General features: G+C 41.5%; 1 long non-coding RNA gene and 1 pseudogene across 1 annotated transcript; both read left to right on the forward strand.

Annotated features, from left to right (window-relative positions):
• The first annotated feature begins 69 nt into the window (after positions 1-69).
• Positions 70-6,784, forward strand: LOC101099970 (annotated as a pseudogene).
• Positions 6,785-6,919: 135 nt separating this feature from the next.
• On the forward strand, positions 6,920-12,217 carry LOC123385910. Its single transcript, XR_006599177.1, has 2 exons — positions 6,920-8,957; positions 12,019-12,217. It is a non-coding gene; the product is annotated as an uncharacterized LOC123385910 (long non-coding RNA).
• The last annotated feature ends 312 nt before the right edge of the window (positions 12,218-12,529 follow it).

Below are 12,529 nucleotides of genomic sequence, written 5' to 3' on the forward strand. Positions count from 1 at the left end.
GTTCGAGAAATCTTCTTAACTATTATAAGTAACAGTTGAATATTTTTATTCTCAACTACCAAGTTTTGTTTTGATTTTTATAATCAGTTATAAAATATTTTTTAATGAGTAATTATTAGTAAAATTGTTTTATGTATTTTAATATGTAACTTCCTCATCCTACCATTCCCCCTTTTTTTTTTAATGTTTATTTATTTTTGAGAGAGAAAGAGCACAGGGAAGGGGCAGAGATTTCAAAGCGGGCTCCTTCCGCACTAACAGCCGAGAGCCCGATGCCGAGAGCCCGATGTGGAGTTCAAACTCACATATCACAAGATCATAACCTGAGCTGAAGCCAGGTGCTTAACAGACTGAGCCCCCCACGTACCCCCTGCCATTCCCTTTTTAAAACATTGAGCTTTTTTTTAATGGACTTGAGCTTTTTTTTTTTTTTTTTCAACTTTTGTCACATGCTTCCATATCCCAGACATATTTTAGTTGTGAATCATTTGGCAGTGAACTAAGGGAGAGGCAGGGATTCCCTTGGAATTTGCTCTTTTAAAAAAAACTAGACGATGATTTCTTCAGACTTCTAAATACCAGAAAGACTTGGCTTTCAATTTTTAATATTATTTTTTACTTAGTAAAACGGGTGGTCCTACAAGTGATTATTTTGAAATTATCTTAGCTATAAATTTGAGTAACCCTGATAAATATATAAATCCAGCCTTAGTTTTTCATTTGTGCTTAATCAAGTCTCTTATAGCATGTATTTGATCCTGTTTGTGCTTTTTCCTTGATTTTTAGTACAACCATACCTCCTTTTATTGCACTTTTCTTTGTTGCACTTTGCAGGTAGTACTGTTTTTTTTTTCTTTTTTACAAATTGAAGGTTTGTGGCAACCCTGGGTCAAGCAGAGTCACTGTTGGAAAGAATGCGATGGACCTGGTTTCCTTACACCCATGGTGAAGGTATAATTTATACGTACCTCTTGGAAAACATTTAGTTCAGGAAACGTCTGAGTGTATTTGTGTGTCACACAGTCTTAAGTAGGTCCTCCTTGTTATTCTCATATTCTTTTTTCACATACCATAGTATTTGTTTATTTGACTTACTGTCTTTCTTCTTGAATAGACTACAAGCTGTGTAAGAACAGAAGCATACTTGTTTTGTTCATACTATGTCACAAACACCTAACCTGGTATTCTGTCTTATAGTTTCAGCTTAATAGATAGAAGTTGGATGGATGCCTAAATGAAGGTCTAGGTATCAAGGACAGATTTTATTTTTTCCAGGAGCTCACATTCTGGTGGAGGACATAATACTAAACTATGTGGTAAGTGCTCTGATAAAGTAATATAAAAAAGTCATATAACCTGAACCTGATAATTAAGGCAAGTTGTCTGAGATGAAGCCTGAGGTGAGTCTTTTCGAAGTGAGAAAGGGTTATAAGGAAAGAATGAAAGATCTTCCACATAAAAAGAAAGAAGCATATGCAAAGGTGAAAGATGGCCAGATTGTAGGCTCTGAACTTGGGATTTGAGAGAAAAAGCTATTGGACAGGGACAGACATGCCATTCCATGACATTTGAATGTTGTGCCATTTGGGAACTAGTAGTAAATTTAAATAAAGACAACATGAGCAGGTAGTCTTTTGAAAAAGCTTGATGGCATCAGTCTAGAGAATGAAATAGAGGTGGGAAAGACTGTAGGGAAAGAGAAAAGTTGAAAAGCTGTGTTACAATAATTGAAAAATGGTAAAGGCCCTGAATTAAAGCAGTAAGAGTAGGGCTAGACTCAAGTGACAGGAGAATAAAATGGTAACTTAGTGAAGCAGTTGGTAGGAAAAGTCAAATATGGTTTCCAGAGAAATCCCAATTTCTCATTTGGGATACTGGGTAAATTGTGATGTTACTCATTGAGAGGGAGGAGGACAAGTGTGGATAGGAGTGGCAATGTGGATAGGAGTTAAAATGTTCGTTTCCTTTCATTGTTCCTTGGATTCTGGGTTTGGATGCAGTATTGGTTATATATTGCTGCAAAATAAACTACCCCAAATTTAGTTAGAACAACAAACATGTATTAGAGTTTCTGTCGGTCAGGAGATGCAGCTTAGCTGGGTGTCTCTGGCTCCAGGTCTTTCATAAAGTTGCAGTCTGGCTGTTGGCTGGGGCTGCAGTGATCTCAAGGTTTGACTGGGGCTGGAGCATCTACTTTCAAAAAGGTGAAGCCCGTGTTCCACTATTTGTTGTCAGGAAGCCTTATCCCCACTGCTTGTACCTCTTCATAGGTCTCCTGGACTATCCTCATGACAGCAGGTGACTTACCCCAGAGTGAGCTATCCAAGAGAAAGAGCAAAGAGGGCACCCAATGTCTTTTTGTCTTAGAAGTCAAATAGTGTCACATCTGGCATATTCTCCTCATGAGATACAAGTCAGTAAGTGCACACTCAAGCTCCACCTCTTGAAAGGAGGACTATGGAAAAAATTTGTGAACATGTTTTTAACTATCTCAAATGTCGTGAACATTTTAGGGATGCAGAAGAAGAATTTGGTTTGAGGTGGAGAAAAAAGAAAGGACACTGTTTAGTGTCTTATTACCAGTATGTTGAATCTAATAGAGGTAGTTGACATCAAAGAGGGTTGATAATTTGAGTTTTGAACTCAGGAGCCTGATCTCATTAGTACCGATTTGGGAATCGGTATGTCTGTGGTGACTGAGAGAAATAGATAAGGTAACATAGCAGAAATGAGCATCACGAGAGGAGGATCATGAAAGGAGCCCCAGAGAAAACCATATAACTTCAGTAAAAGGAGAAGTTTCATTGAAGTGGCTAGTATGGAAATCAAGTGTATAAACATTAAGGAATAAGTTGCTGGACAGTTTCGAGGCTGCATGCGGTCTCTGCTATCTCCTCCTGACATTGCCAAACAACCATGTCATCAGAATCAAGCAAAAAACAAGCCCAAAGTGATCCAAAGAGATGGAGCTCCATCCGAAAGGAAGCATAACCATTCTGACAAAGAACAGGAAGGTAAATACTAGAGCAAGGAGGCTGAGGCAGACCTGTGGGACCCTGGCAGAGACTGAGCTGTGCAAGTACACACAGGAGTTGTGGAGGCTCATGGCTGAGATCCAGGAGCTGAAGAAGATGAGAAAAAGACTGAGATGGAAGATGAGAAGATCCAGAGCTGTGTGCTTTTCATGACTCTGAAGAAGCTTAATCGATCAGCCCATATCAGATTGAAGAAGGCAAGAGATCAGACCCATGAGGCCAAGTAGAAAGTAGATGCCTGTCACGTGCAGCTCCAGAACCTGTTGTATGAGGTGATACACCTGCAGAAAGAAATCACCAAATGTCTGGAGTTTAAGTCGAAGCATTGAAGAAATTGATCTGGTCAGTTTAGAAGAGTTTTATACAGAGGCTCCTCCAGATAATTAGCAAGGCTGAAGTCACCATAGGAGACCCTCACCAGCAAACCCTTGCATGTCTGGACTGGGAGCTACAGCAGAAGAAAAGGCTGACAGAGAAGTACATAGAGTGCCTGTCCAGCAAGGAGGAGATCTTCAAGGAGACTGAGGTAAAGAAGGGTACCTCAGCAGCCTCCAGGCTTGCCTCAGTAGCATCACGCAGGCTTCCCTGCCAGTGTAAGAGTACCTATTCATACTGTTTGACCAGGCTCACAAGCAATATGAGACAGCTAAACACCTGCCATCTCCCCTCTATATCCTCTTTGTCCAGGCCGCTGCATGTGGGCGGGCCTGTCATAAGACATTGTGGCGATTGAAGGCAGTGTGGACAAAGCCAAGGCTCTGTTTAAGCCTCCTGAAGACTCCTCTAAGATGATGAGAGTGACTCTGATGCTGAGGAGGAACAGACCACAAAACGCCAGTGGCCCTCACTGGAAGTTCAGTTTGATGACAAGTGCATGGAGATGCTGAAGAGGCACCTGCTGCCTGTCATGCTGGACCTGAAGTGCAAAGATGACAGTGTGCTTCACCTGACTTTCTACTACCTCATGAACCTCAACACCATGACGATTAAAGCCAAAGTGATGACCACCACGGAGCTGATCACCCCATCAGTGCAGGTGACTTTCTGTCTCCTCACTCAGTCCTGAGCTGTTTGTATCCAGGAGATCACAGAAAGAAGACTCTGAATCCAGCCATTCAGTATCAGTTTCAGTGGCATCCTGACTTTGAGAGACTATGTGCTTAACCCATATTTCTGGGTACAGAAGCTAGGTGACCTCCTCTTCCTGCAAAGAATAGCCTCAGCACACGGTGATTGCTGAACACTTGCCGAGTGCTGGCCACATGGGGACCACCATGAAACTGCTGAAGACTAGGGTGCAGTCCCACCTGGCCCTCCAAAGTTTGCATCCTTGGAACATGGCATTGAACCAGTTACCAGTGGCTGACAGTACCTCTTCCCTGCAAAGGTTGTCTCCTGCCTGGTGAAGTGGGTCACGATTGCCCATGAGGATTACTTGCAGCTACATTTCACCAAGGACATTGTGGAGATGGGACTAGCTGAGGACACCGATCTCTACTCCTGGCACTCATGGAAAGGGCACAGCCAAACTCCAGGCTGCCATGGTGCTGAACCCCAGCTACTCCTCCATCCCACCCATTTTCCAGCTCTGTCTGAACTGGAAAGGGGAGAAAAACAGTAGCAATGATGACAACATTCAGAGCATGGAGAGTGAGGTCATCGTGTGCTATAGGAGCTATGTCCCTCAGTCCAGCCATCATCTCTTGACCAACCAGCTGCAGTGCCTGTGTGTGCTGCTGGACGTCTACCTGGACGTGGAGAGCCATGATGACAGTGTGGAGGAGCCCAAGGAATTTCCCCAGGAGATGTGTCTGCGGCTTTTCAGGGGTCCCTGCAGGATGAAGCCATTTAAATATAACCAACCTCAAGGATTCTTCACAGCCTGTTGATTCTTCCTGGCCTCTAGACTCTGCCTCTGCTCTCTGCTCTAGCCCACTTGTGACTCTTGATACTCTCCAAAGACAGGATTTTTATTTATAGCCTATTAAAGTATCACTTGACCAAGTAAATAAATAAACATTAAGGAATAGTAGAAGGTGAGATGGAAACAATGAAACTCTTCATTGCCAAATGATCACCAAAACTTGGAAATAGTTTCATTAGTTGGATCTTCTTTTGCACCTGCAAAGGAAGTTAACCTGTTCCTTTCCATTTCTCCCTGGATTATGGCTTTGGACATTGTAAACATTTTAGACATATTACAAGGAGGCATGGGTTTAGGGTAGAGAAGGGAAATAACACTTTAGTATTTTATTATGAACACACTAAATCCGAAGTGTCTCACTAATTCGCATACTAAGATGTTTGTTATGTGTTACAGGTACATGGTACCTTTTTAATCAAACCGTATAAGTATTTGATATCAACTGTGTTTTCAGCACAGAGCCTGCTTTGGGTCCTCCCTCTCCATGTTCCTCCCCTGCTTATACTCTCTCTCGTTAAAATAAGGCACACTGCATTTAAAAAAAAAAAACAAGCATAAAAAAGTATTTGATATCAAGATTTATTGAGTTTCTCACTGAGATGTATGTAGAAATAAAGGAGATGTATCTCATTGATCCATTCTCACCATGTTACCTAGGCTAATGTCTAAACTTATCAAGGTATGTAGGGGCAGACACACAAAGCATCTATCTGGGGATTGGATCTGAGCTGCCAAGAAAAAGTTACTGAAGGAGTTGAGGCCCAGATGTCCATTTCTAGGATGAGAGGCTTAGATTGCCTCATCAAATAGGAAGATTCAAACAGTACAGGGTTTGCCTTGGCATACACGTTGGCTTTCAATATATGAGCTATTGTTAGAGAGGGATCAAGCAAGGAGCTATTGCTGTCCATGCATGGAGTAGCCTGGTTAATTCTCTAAGGAATGGGAGGAAAAGCCACAGTGTGAATTAATCAGTGTTTTGAAAGTGAAGAAACCTAAAGAGTCTGTGATTAGTAGGTTGAATTCCTCCTTCCCTTTTCTTGAGCACCTGCATTTCTTGGAGGGGGAGGGGGAATCTTTTCTCCAGCCACTATCCTAGGTTTGGCTTACCCAGAAATGTACAGCACAGGAGAGTATATGCATGTTAATCATAAGAATCACACTGCAGTAAGGCAGTGCTACACTGATGCCAGGGATTGCGGCTCCCCCGAGCCCTGCTTTAATGCAACATCTGCTTTGGCCAGCTTTTACCAACACACAGATTAGCCATCTAGTCCCTGCCTGCATGCTTTTGCACGTAAAGCTGTACCTGCTTGGATTTATTATCACCAATCGGAAGTTTCATTTAGAGTGGCCAGTCAGTGGGAAATCAGGTTTATAAACATTAAGGACTTAACTAGAAGGTGAGGTGGAACAATGAAATTCTTCATTGCCAATTGATCAGCAAAACTTGGAAATGATTTGATGATGCTTTTTTGAGCATCTATTGGGGGTAGTGCGTTATGCCAATTTCTTGGGATTTAAAGATAAATAAGATTGGTTTTTTTGGTCTTAAGGGTAGTATCTAATCTTGTTGGAGAGATAGATGTGTGAAATTAGCTGTAATACAGAGCAGAATTTAGCACAGTAGTGCATAGGAATAAGAAAAGGGGGTACTTGACAATAAGAGAAGCTCATGATAGAAATGACCTTTATATTTGGTTTGAAAGACAAGTAAAATATTAATATGGACAAAAAAGGAAGCAGAAGGGCACCTGGGTGGCTCAGTCAGTTGAGCATCCGCTTTGGCTTGGGTCATGATCTAACATTTCATGAGTTCGAGCCCCACATGGGGCTCTCTGCTGTCAGCACAGAACCTGCTTCAGATCCTCTGTCCTCCTGTCTCTCTGCCCCTCCCCCATTTGCGCTCTTGCCCTGTCTCTCTCTCTCTCTCTCTCTCTCTCTCTCTCTCTCTCTCTCTCTCTCTCTCTCTCTCTCAAAAATAAAAAATAAAATGAAAAAGGAAGCAAAGCATTACATCATGAGTAAAAATCATGAAAAGTGCTGATTTTCAAGAATAGCAAATATGCTCATGTGACAAGCATGAGGGGGAAAGAAGATAAATGGGAGATGAAGTGGAAGAGGTAAGTTAGAGCCTGAGTGTGGAGAGTATTATTATTCCCAGATAGTTTGATTTGATTCCAAAAGCAGTGAGGAGATGTTGAAGGCTTTTTGAGCAAGATGACATCAATTTTAGGATACTTACAATATAAAGAATTATTTAGAGAGAGGAAAGACAGTGAGGAGGTGGAAACTCTATGAATTAGCAAGTGGATGGAAAAGGTGTAGATTGGGAAGTCATTTAGTTAGCAGCTATCAGATTTGACCCTATCCCCCAAATGAATGTTCACCTCATGTAATAAAGTCACAAGTAGGTAATAGACACTAGGTGTTGGGAATACAAAGATGAATTAAAGGTCATGGCACATGAAATAGCTTGTGTGTGTGGAATTATGAAAGTTTCAAAGACAGCTGAAATTTTTAGCCTGAGTGCTGCCACTGACTTAAATGAAGATATCAGAGGAAAAATGTGGATTTGGCAAAAAGACAACTAGTTATGTTTTCAACCAAATGTGCAGTACAATTAAGGTGATGTCCTGTGGAACCTGTAAACTCAAAATGTGGGTCTACAACTTAAGGGGGAGAAGTATCACTTTTGGGCTGATAAACCAGGAAATTGGGGCTGGCATGTCTGGGACCATGCTGGCCTTTTCTTTCTTTTCTTTCCCCCACTTCCTCTTTACTAGGGCGAAGAAACTGGGAGTTTGGTTATATACTAGATTAACTGAGCTAATAAATACACTGAGAATCATGGAGAAAGGGAAGGCAAGAATCAACCCTGTAGTATTGGACTGGAATTGGAAGTATCAGAATGAATCCATGGTACTTAATATACAGAGAGAGTGGGAGAAACAGATACAGCTGTGTGTGTGTGTGTGTGTGTGTGTGTGTGTGTGTGTGTGTGTGTGTGTGTGTGTGTGTGTGAATACATAGTTTCTAACTCTGCTGATAGAGCCTAGAAGCAATGATACTCTAGAAGCAATGAACACACTTAGTGGGCAGATCTTGGTTTCTAAATTCTCTTCTTCACTAAAAGAAATCAAACTCCTTGGAGAAATTATTAATTCCGAGACTGAGCAGGGAGAATACAAGATGAACCTGGAACATCATCTTGCACCAGAAAATAAGAAAGTGCTCAAAGAGTGATGGGTGCATGCCAAAAGAACCCAGGAACTAGCTTAAAGGAGTTCTTATTTCTGGAAACATTTGAGCATGAAATGATGACAGTAATGTTTTATAATGCTTTGAGTAAAATAGTAATCCACAAGCTCATCCTGGCATAAAGGAATAAATAAATGGGGAAGAAGGAAATACTCTGTTCTACAGTTGATTTATTGCCAATCAAATCCAGAGGGAATGATGGAATCAGAAAAATCTATTTGCAATAATTACAGAAATAATTATGTATCTAAGAATCCTTGAAGGGTGCTAAATATGGTGGGTGAAAACTTGATGGCAAATAGAAATATTCACATAGTCTTAAAGAATCTCCCTATTAGATAGTTATTATGAAGTATAATATACCTATTTGTTTACCTAATCCTCAAGAAATCTGGCAGAAAGTATCTTAACCAAGAGATTAAAATTAGAGTCATCAGTAATGAGACAAATCACCAATGTATGTTTCTTACTATGCACCAAGAAAAGCACAACATTCCTTAGGTGGTATATTACTGTCTGACTCGCTCAGTGTTACTCTATTTCATTTTAGATCAACAAAAGACATACAAATTCAGATTAGACAATTTGAGAGAAACCGTATATCAAAACCTCTTGAAAACATTCTACCTGGCAGCCAAAACTTGTCTGGACAAACCTATTTTTCTTCCTGGTGCGGCAAAAAAAAAAAAAAAAAAAGGCTACTCTTTGACACAGTTCTGAGGTCTGATCATCTGCAGGTAACGTTCCCCGATGCCAAGTAAACATCCACAGTTTTTCGAGTTGTTCTTCCAGCAAGCCTTTTGCCCAACTTACTCTCCAGAAATAAACTATAAGGTTTTTTGGTTTTAGCCTGTTAGAGAGACTCCAAATAAACAAAGAGGATATTGTGTCCAGAACTAGTTTTACTGACTGCCTTATTCTCCATGAGATATTATTTAAATTTCCTCCTGAAGTGTGCAACTCAAAGTGAGAAATGAGTCCAGAATAACTGATCAAGTGACTGCAGTCTGTTTAAAGTTAACATTTCTCGACGACTAAGATGTAGAATGTATTTTACAAAGTTTGTGTTTTGTTCTAACACTATGCACACAGCAGTTTTACTAATGTGAAAAATAAATAATGGAATGCATTTTGCAAGTATAATGTCTGCCCTCTGCCCCACAAAAAGTGATGCAGATTATAATTTCCCAAGTGCCACAACGGGCAGCTGGCACGAGTCTCTGTCCAATTCCAAAATGCAATTTCATAGAATTGCACAATGAGTTCTTTTGAGTTCAAGAAGAGGGTGAGGGAAAGTGAAACCACAGTGCATGAGACTTGAATGTCTCTGTGTATGTGTGCGTGTTGGGAGGCTAATAAAGTGGTGGGTCAGTCCCTAATTCAGTTTGGCTTTTTTTTAATGCTACACTCTAGTGCCTGAAAACTTTTACTCTTGAGGAGGAAGGGCTGTGTAACTTACTAAGTGCCTAAGGCCAAAATGTCATTTTGCATATTAGGGAGTGCTGAGTTCGCTGTCAGCCAAGCCTTCTGCCTCCCAGGAGCCGGTGCTAGAGTTAATTCTCATCCAGCAGATGGGGGAGTCTTTAGAATGTTAAGACTGTCAGCTGCAACTCAGAAGTATGAGAAGTTGAGTCTCAGAAGTCGGCAGCCCAGAGTCAGAGTTTGTTGGAAGAGGCATGGGGTGTGGAGAGGAGGCGGAAGTAGGGAGCTCTGAGTTAGAGTCTCCACTCCTTCATTTGCTAAGGCCTTCTCTCTCCCCTCTTTGAGTTTCGGTCTTTTCATCTGTAAAATCCTGATATTTATACCTTCCCAGCATATTCTATAGGCTCTAGTGGACTTCCAATAAATATTATAAAAAATGGCTCTAAAAGTTCTTTTTAAACTGCAGGTCACATTGGGGCGTCCGGGTGGCTCAGTCGGTTGAGCGTCCGACTTCAGCTCAGGTCATGATCTCGCGGTCTGTGAGTTCGAGCCCCACATTGGGCTCTGTACTGACAGCTCAGAGCCTGGAGCCTGTTTCAGATTCTGTGTCTCCCTCTCTGACCCTCCCCCGCTCATGCTCTGTCTCTCTCTCTCTCAAAAATAAATAAACATATGTAAAAATTAAAAAAAAAAACCTGCAGGTCACTACGTAAATGTGAAGTATCATCAGATCAAATCAATGAATGATGTCTTTCGATCTAAAACTTGAAAGGAGTTTGCCAGACTGGAAGGGAAATTTCAAGCTCAGGGACAAAGTAGAGTCAATGTTCGTTGGTGCAAACATGGAAAGCATATTGGAATGGCAGGTCATTTGGTGTGGCTAAGACATGACCAGGGTGCCTTTGGTTGAAGGGACCCAAAGGATCTAAGAAAGCATGCTGGGGAACTTGTCACTGAAAAGCTTTGATTGCCTTAGAGACTGTGGCATTGCCTTGAGGTGGGGAATAAGGAAAAGCTTTTTAATTTTTTAAAGTATTTTATTTATTTTTGAGACAGAGACAGAGTGTGAGCAGGGAGGGACAGAGAGAGAGGGAGACACAGAATCCAAAACAAGCTCCAGGCTCTGAGCTGTCAGCATAGAGCCTGACGTAGGGCTTGAACTTTTGAACCACAAGATCATGACCTGAGCTGAAGTCAGACGCTCAACCAACTGAGCCACCCAGGCACCCCAGGAAAAGCTTTTTAATGGAGGTGGCAGTAGAGGTGGACAACACGGTTGAACTTCTATCATGGAAACTATGGCAATATATAATGTGTAGGATAGATTTGGGAGCAGAATGGAACGTAGGGAAGCCTGAAGGCAGGAACATCTGGGAAGGCTATTTTTCAGTCTAAACTGAAGGTTCTGGTGATCCATCTTACTTGGCCATCTGTCACCTCTGTTTTTGCAGTACCAAATAATACCTGCCACGTTGGGGAGAATGTGGCCTGATCTTAAATCTCCTGGAGTTGAACAAGTCAGAAATGGAGTGATAAGTAGGGCAGACCCTCACACGAGCTTGGTCAGATGCTTTCTCCTTCCTCCACAGCCCCAAGTTAAATGGAGTAAGGATTTCTTTGTGAAAAAAAAAAATTATTCTTTGGGGCATTAAACTCTAATTATATCTTTTGGAAGTACACTGTAAATCTGGAAAAATGTTGGTATCCTCCCAAGAAAGTCATTTGAAAAAAAAAGAATGGTTAGCTCTTTAAATGCCACTTTTACCTAGTTGGTCTCTTTCCTAACCTTTTAAAACTTGGACTCTGGGGTATACGAAAGAAAAACAAAATGAGCCAAGCAGCTGAGCCCAGATGCCCAAACTGAAACCCAAATTGCCCTCCCTTTAGAGGCTTGAGGGCCCGGGTAAGTCATGCTCCTTATGTTCTGGCTCCTCCCCAGAACATTTTAATGTTTGTGGGATAATTATGTTAATGGTAAGTGTTTAAAACGAGTACTATATCCTTGAATGAGAAAGTTGACTTAATCAGTTAAAATAGTAACATGTTGACCAGTTCTGCCAGCTCATGTGGGTCTCTTCCATGCCTCCTGCCCCTCGTTCCTTTCCGGTTTCATATCTGAGAAGGGTATGAAGACTTCAAGTATTTTTTTTTTTCACAATACAGAACAGTTAACTTTATTATGTGCATTACTTATTAATAGACTAATTTGTTAAAAAACTAACAGAATCAATGTTAGTGATTCTGAGAAAGATTTCTGTTTACGAAGGAAGAGTACCACTCGAGGAGAGTGCTCAATCTTTGTGAGGAGTGATTGGCAGGGGTCTCTAGCCTGACTCTGCATCCACTAATTCTGTGCCTTCTCTTTTTCCTCTCCAGGTGTCCGAGGTCATATCTAAGTTTGTTCCAGCCATCCAGAATACTCTACAATGCCCCTGGCTCTGGAAGAGGAAAGGGACTGACAGTGTTAACTGAATCCATTTTGAATGAGACATACATCATGCCAATGTCATTCACTGGAAACTGTAACCAGCTTGGTTGGCTAGTCCCTTGCCCATGGAATATTGGTTTTTCAGACTTTTTTTGATGTATAAGTACCTCAACCATAGGTATGTCATTACTGAAGATTCCATTTCAGTCCACTATATTTTTGGACATTCTCACAAAAAAGTACCTTTTTTGTTTTTTAATTTGAGGGGGGGATGTGTGCATGAATGGGGGAGAAGGGTAGAAGGAGGGAGGGAGGGAGGGAGGGAGAGAGAGAGAGAGAGAGAGAGAGAGAGAGAGAGAGAGAGAGAAAATCTCAGGCAGGCTCCACACTCAGTGTGGAGGCCAACACGGGGCTCATTAGGCCAACATAGGGCTTGATCTCACAACCCTGTGATCATGA

Source organism: Felis catus, chromosome B3 (genome assembly GCF_018350175.1).
Source record: "Felis catus isolate Fca126 chromosome B3, F.catus_Fca126_mat1.0, whole genome shotgun sequence".
NCBI classification, from domain to species: Eukaryota; Metazoa; Chordata; class Mammalia; order Carnivora; family Felidae; genus Felis; species Felis catus.